We start from the raw sequence: 7,516 nt of genomic DNA on the forward strand, positions 1-7,516 counted from the left end.
CATCTGTCTCTGAATCCTGCTCTGAGGAGCTATCGGTAACCAGCAAGACATGCGCTTCATCAGGTAGCAATGTCTGCTCTGAAGACCTTGTTTCCACTCCAGATTTTTCCATGACCATGCCGAATGGCTGATGCACAGGAAGAGCAATTGAATGTACTAAAACTGTTGACAAATTTAACACGTAATAAAAAAATGATGGCATGATATAGTTCACATATAAGATGACTGGCTAACCAGGATGGCATCGCAAAATTCACATATATGATGCCTGGCTAAACAAGATGGCATTGCATGATTTACATATACGATAAAGAAACTAAGCAGATGGCATTGACACAAAGCATGTCTAAACTAAGCAGACGACATCTTTGATGTATACAGTAAGCAATGCAAGGCACCATATGCATGATATTACCAACATCAACATGCCAAGTTAGAGAGAAGAACTCATGGGGTAAATAGGAGTTGTCTTCTCCTTCTGAATCCCCCTCAGAACAGTTATCTTCCTCTTGATTACGATCCGAAATGGGTGGAGGGGGGCTGCCTTTGCACCCACCACGGAGCAACGTCTGCATGAATTTTTTTCCACACAAGGCTCGTCTCTTTTGCTCTACATGATCAGTTCCATTGTGTACAATAACTGGCATGCATAGGAATAAAACATAGTGAGATTATGTAAGGAGTGCATGCACAAATCTAGAGTGATGGTAGCAATCAGTGGATAGACCCAAAACCAATGATAGCAGGCAAATAATAGCTTTAGTTAGAAAATACAGATAATGGCTCCTTTAATGTTTGTTTGCACCCAACATGAAACTCATAGTAGACACCCGAGATTAACCAGATAATAGACAATAGTATTGATTACTGCCCCAATATGTACCCCACAACCATTTAAAAGCTCAAGTTTCAGCATTAGTTTGGACCTGACTCAGAGTCTAATAGGTGAACACGATGATAATGTAGCTTGTCATCATATTAAGCGATGCATAACGTAAGAAGACATGGAAGAGTGCGACCTCTCTTGCGGACCCGTGTAGTCCTCAAGGTCATCTGCTCAGTTGACGATGGTAATGCAGTTGTCGTGGCTGCCGGCGGCGGGGAAGAAGATCTGAGGGGGCGAAAGACAGTCTGGAGAGCGGATCCCTACTGTGGTGAACCCTTCCGTCGTTGGAGCAGCTGAGCTGGGGTGGAAGACAGCGCCGCAGGAGCAGGACAAACCACACAAGGTTTTCTTTAACACATATTTGTAACAGAAGTAATTGTGTAAGGGCTTGTTTGAATTTGAGGATTCTAACAATACAGGGATAGGAAATAGACAGGAATAGTATATGAATGCATGTGCAAAACAGAGAATTTAAAAACACAGGATTTCTGCCAATCTGGGTGTTTGATTCACAAGAATTGGAAGATCATAGGATGCAAAAAAGCATGCTGAGATTAAGTCAAACCACAAGAAAATGTACGGTTATAATGCTATTATGCTACTATCTCTTAGTATTGTGCTTGATGAATAGGAATATGAAAAGGAGGACAAGTGGAAATTAGAATTCCTACGATTTTTCTTTCAAGGAGACACTAAAGGAACAAACCCTACATTTTCCTTTGCTCCATTCCTTTGCACCAAATTCACGAAAAGTAGTACCATAGGAAACTTTCCAATTCCTATGTTTTTCATTCACTTTTCCTTTCAAGCACTAGCAATTCTAGTAGGCAGGCTTGAGCAAGGAAAATCCTACACTAAAAAAATGTTTTTGTGCTCCTTCTATTACTTTGGACCCAGGTCACTGCCCTACTAGCTCAACTCCCAGGCCCATCGACAAATGCACAGCTCAAACGCGCAGAGATAAATAATGATGGCGTTCAGGAGAGTCCATCACGGATAGCTAAGTTGCCTGGTACCTCACTGCTTGTCATATAGTAGGATAAAATAATCGTATTTCACGTTACTACGTGTGCTCAGTGGACAATATATACAACATGTAGAGTAAAAAAGAGATGCAACATGTGTACAACCTCTTTGGCGAAGCCATGTCGATCTCAACATGATTGGGTTGGCCGGTGAGGATGTTCCGACTGACTTGGCTGTCAGTGGAGGGGAAGAAGATCTTAGGCGTCTGGAGATGGAGCCCGAGGTACTACTCCACTGTGACAGAGGGTTTCATCGTTGGAGCAGCTCCGGTGAGTTGTACGACACCGAGACTGAAGCAGGATAAGAGAGACAATGTTAACCTAAGTGGAATTCTAATAGCATCTCCAATAGATGATGTAAAATACATAACCACAAAATGCTAGATGTAAAATACATCAGCCGCTCATCTCTGAACTTAACCATCGAAACTGAATTTAACTGTCGAAACTGAACTTAACTGTCGAAATTGAATTTTGCAGTCGAAACTGAATTTTACTGTCGAAACTGAACGCACTAGCAAGGTGAGGCTAAATGTCAGTCGACTGACTTTTTCATCTCTGGTCAGTCGATTTTGCAGCCGTTGGATACGAAATCAAGGGCCTGCACTTCATCTTCAACCTCCAAGCCCCTGAGCCGCCAGCCACCACCGGCCAAACAGAAGCCCCCCGCCGCCTGCGGCCGCCGGTGCGCCACCCGCCCGCCCCGAAAACACTCCCCATCGCCGGTCCGCCTCCACCCCGGCCATCCCTCTAGGCCCCCCGTGCCAAGCTTTTTCTCCGGTGATCCCCATGCCACCACCCCACCACCGTCGGCGACCACCGCCCCCACCCTGAACCCTAAGATAGATAGTGGGGTACCTCTCCGGTGAGCCCCCCTTCCCGCTGCGGCTGGTTCTTCCTTCACTCCGGTGAGGTCCCCCACCCCCTGAAAATTGACTGACCCAAAAGTCAATTTAGTCGATTAAAGTGTAGCTAAATTGGAGTAGCATCGGAAGCAAGAGCAAAGAGCGACAACAGCAACGCGAGCAAGAGCAATAGCAAGAGCAGACCAGGAAGGGGACCGAGAGCAAGAACAGAGCAGCAGCGCGAGCGAGAGCTAAAGCAGCAGCAGCTCTTACTGATGTGTACGTCGCCGCCGAGGGAGCAACGCTGTGGAGGAAGTGGCCGGCGACGCCGCTGTGGACGGAGCCGCGCCGTGTCGGCTCAGGACCGAGCACCGGCAGCACCGTGAGATCAAATCAAGAAGAAAATGCAGCGATTATTGTACAACCTCTTTGGTGGCGCCGATTAGGCCGCAGATTCATCCGAGGAAACGGTAATGATGATGCTCTTCCGGTGGTGCAGGTGAAGATGGCGGTGTGGGAATGGAGGTGGCGCAAAAGACGAGGGGAACATCGGGGCAGCTCCTTGGAGGTGGAGGACGGAGTGGCTGAACCAGCGACACGACAAGATCGATGACGGATCCTCATCCAGTACGGTGGATGAGGGACGTCGAGGTCTTGCTGTGGACGACATCGTTGGGGAAGAGGCTCCGGCTGGGTGGCGGACGGAGGAGGGTGTGGGGCTTCGTCGTGGGTTTTCACGGCCTCGGTGTACGAATGGGTGGGCAGATGGGATGGGAGTGGGGAACCATGGCTTAGGGACGTGCTTGTCCGAAATGTGAGGTAAGTTACGAAAGTACCCCCACCGATTTGAGGTGGTTCTTTTGGTTCAGGGGTACCACAGGCATTTTGCGTGTTGGGATTTCACAGGAGGTGGGAGTTTTCACGCGCGTTGTACTTTTGGATTAGCAAGGCGCGGGTTGTGATGGAGGGAGTTGTCGGAGCACAACGAGACAAAGATATATCTTAAATATTTCGGGGTAACAAGGCGCGGCTTGAAGAGGCAGGAGTTTCGCAGCACAATAAACAGAGACGTTAGCTTGAAATTTCGGCATAACAAGGCGCGGCTTGAAATTTCGGGAGAACAAGCTTAACGTGTACCAAAAAAAAGACAATTTGCACCTCAACACGCACAACACACACACAAACACCATTTAGACTAGTAAGGTACACGTGCATTGCACGCATGAGATTTGGCAACCAAATTATGAATAAATACCACATTATAGCATGTAAGCTTTGAGTCATATATGCATGATGTAGATGTTCGTTTAATTCTTATAGTTCATTTGATTCAAAATCATCTAGTTTTTATAAGAAAGCTAATCTATTTTAAGATTCATGGAATTGTGCACTGTAAGACATAAAGTAAAAAACTAATAATGGCAAATTATGTAGAAAAACATTTGGGCAATTCTGATACGGAAGATTCTAGATCAAAGAAGAAGTGTTTGTATTTTGAGGTTTGTGCATTATGCTTAAGTTCAACCATGGACTCTTCTAGATTGTACATGTGGCGAAATCTGGTGGAATCTAGATGATATCCAACGACCAGTAGTGCTCAAATTTGCCATCTCTGCACCATCGGATTTGCCTCATCCAACGACCATCTTTCAAAGTTAAAGTTACCCGCACACAATAATATATATATATATATATATATATATATATATATGGGTATAGATATAGATATGTGATGCGAAAGCCACCCATCATCTCCAATTAGAATAGTGTGTCCATGCATGGATGCAATGTAGCCAAATGATGTCTGCCACCGATATCTCAAATTCAAATTAGTCTGACCTTGTTCAATGTGTATACATTACAACATGCTCGTTTCCAAACCACACCGCACAGATCTCCATTATATTCATGCATGCATGGGTTTCAAACATCAGGATCTCTTATTCAAATATTTTAATTCAACTTTACATTGACTATGACCTCACCTAGTCTTTTACACCCACATAGTCATCTTCTCTTTATAATTGTACCACTAACTTTCTCTCGTGCATACATGCACACACACTACCAGTCGGCATTATTCATCGCATACATGCAATCTTTTTCTTCAGGTCGGTCTCCCATGAAGGCACACACCCACACACATCCCCCTATCCATCATATCGGGCATTCTTTATCTCTCACGCGTGCATGTGCAGCGATCGATGTTTCTCTATGTCTGTGTGTATATAGCTAGGTCTTTCATAGTTTTCCACACAAATCGATCAATCGATATATCCAGTGAGGTCTCACCCTCTTTCCCACGTCCACATCGATCAATCTATACCTCTCTATATAGGATTACGGGGTTGTTTGGTTTGAGACTAAGTTTGCCAAAGCTTGCCACACCTAAGGTTAGGCTAATTTGACCAACTTAGGTGTGTGTTTGGTTCAAGCCACATCTTAGGCAAGCCACACTATGGTCCCACATCACATACACACAACAAGTGTGGAAAGATTCCCTTAGGCTTGCCAATTTGTGGCTCTCATTTGGAAGAACTAAACTTAGGCAAGTTTGCCAACATTGTATGGCAAAGTGTGGCACTCCTAGGCCTATAACCAAACAACCCCTACATATATAGCTAATACACTCACATTAATTATATATCCAACGTCCCCCTCTCATCATCCATGCCTTCCGCTTCATCTCTCAGACGCACGCACAATGGCGAAGACAGGGGGCAGGAAGGGCCCTGCCCCACCCTAACATCACTATATATCGAGGCTAATATGAATGTGATCATTAGAAAATTGCTGCTAAAAATGGTTTAAGTTCATGAATTGGCCCTCCTCGTAAAGGATTATCAGTGCTTGTCCCCTTAGCTCATTTATTTTTCATGGCTCCGCCACTACGCGCAACAGCGCACGTTCTCGCCCCCTCTCTCTAAATATCGATCTCACACTTTTGCACTCCTTCATAGTCTCCCTCCACTCCGCCCCTCGCACCATCTTCTAGCCCCACACCGAATTTTGCCTCATGTACAATCTAGCAGACTCCATGGTTGAACTTAAGCATAATGCACAAACCTCAAAACAATAGTGGTTCTCCTTTGTTCTAGAATCTTCCGTATCATAACTGCACAATCTTTTTTATAGTTGAATTGCCATAATTTATTTTACTTTGTGCTTTACAACGCACAATTCCATGAATCATAAAATAGATTAAGGGCTTCTTTGATTCAAAGGATTCTCAAAGGAATTTTGGAGGATTCTAATCCTTAGGAATTTTTCCTATCTTGGCTGTTTGATTCGTAGGATTGTAAACCATAGGAATTTTTCCATATGATTCATTTGCACTAGATTTCTTACTAAACATCCCATCCACTCAAACCACTTTGAAAGAATTCTTCATTTCTCTATGCACAATCAAACGCTCGTACAATGTTGTAGGATTAAAGACGACATTCCACTATAATCCCATGTTTTTCCTATTCCTGCCTTCTGGAAATCCTATGAATCAAAGAGGCCCTACCTTTTTTATAAAAACTAATTGATTTTGAATGAGATGAACTATAAGAATTAAACGAAGGTCTACGTCAGGCATATATGACTCAGAGCTTACATGCTATAGTGTGGTATTTATTCATAATTTGGTTGCAAAATCGGATGCGTGCAATGCACGTGTACCTTACTAGTACTTTGAGTATGTGAAAAACACGTAAATTAGAATTCCAATGGCACGCTACATAGTGTCTCTCTTACAGTTCATGAAGCCACGTGGCACATGTGGAGGCGTTGTCGCGACCTCCTCATGTGGATTGATCACAGTGACGTGCTGCTGGTTCCAGAAGAATGTACTCGTCCTCCCTGAGCCATACTGTCGGTACATGCACAAAGCGAAGATGTCCACGCATGCCACACACACACACTCATTCCCTCGCACGCACACGTGGGTACACGGGCAGACGCAATTTTGTACCAAGATCCACCCCATGTGATAATTTGACGCGTGTAAAGTCGTTCACTTCATTGATGGTCAATTAATACAGCGCATGCAAATTGAGTGGACGTGAGGGTGGAAGAAAGACATTACTACTCCACTTTGTGCATGCGAGTAGTTAAATCATGGGTTGCTAGTAGTACTTCCATTGGTCTCCTTCGTATTTCGTGCCAATTTTTGACAGTAACATAATATTTACGCATTTGAGCAGTGTAGTCTACTTGAAATTTTTGTCATCGGGAGCCGTTTCGGGCCTCGAAACCAAAACCATCAATTAATCTTTACCTTGTTCCCATCCCATTCGGAAGCCTGCTCACACCTACTAGTACGTATCAAACCTGAACATGTTCCCACTATGCAGGTATTAGTAATAGTGCTAGTACTTAGGTTATAAAAAGGGGAACTACACAACCGAAAATTACTCTACCTTTCCTCCTCATAAGTGTTTCTTCTTCGTCTGTCCTTGCCATGGCCGGTGAGCAGAGCTCTAGGTCGAGAACTGCTCGTAACAAGGGAGCGGCAACCAAGGCTGCAAAAAAAAGAGAGGGCTCGCCGCCACATAGAGACCTCAAAAGATTTCGCACGGGTAGGTGATGGCTCCATGGAGCGCCCTAGACGCGGAGGTGAACATGTCGAGCCGGCGGCGCTGGAGTTGTTATCCCTCGATGGCATGCCCGATCAGCTCAATAAGCACCTCAATAAGCATAAGGAGTTCATCGACGGCTTGGTGGAGCTGCTCAAGGAGAGCCTCGACGACATGCCTGCTGAGCTCAATAAGGAG

The sequence above is a fragment of the Triticum dicoccoides genome, chromosome 4B, assembly GCF_002162155.2.
Source record: "Triticum dicoccoides isolate Atlit2015 ecotype Zavitan chromosome 4B, WEW_v2.0, whole genome shotgun sequence".
Classification (NCBI taxonomy): domain Eukaryota; kingdom Viridiplantae; phylum Streptophyta; class Magnoliopsida; order Poales; family Poaceae; genus Triticum; species Triticum dicoccoides.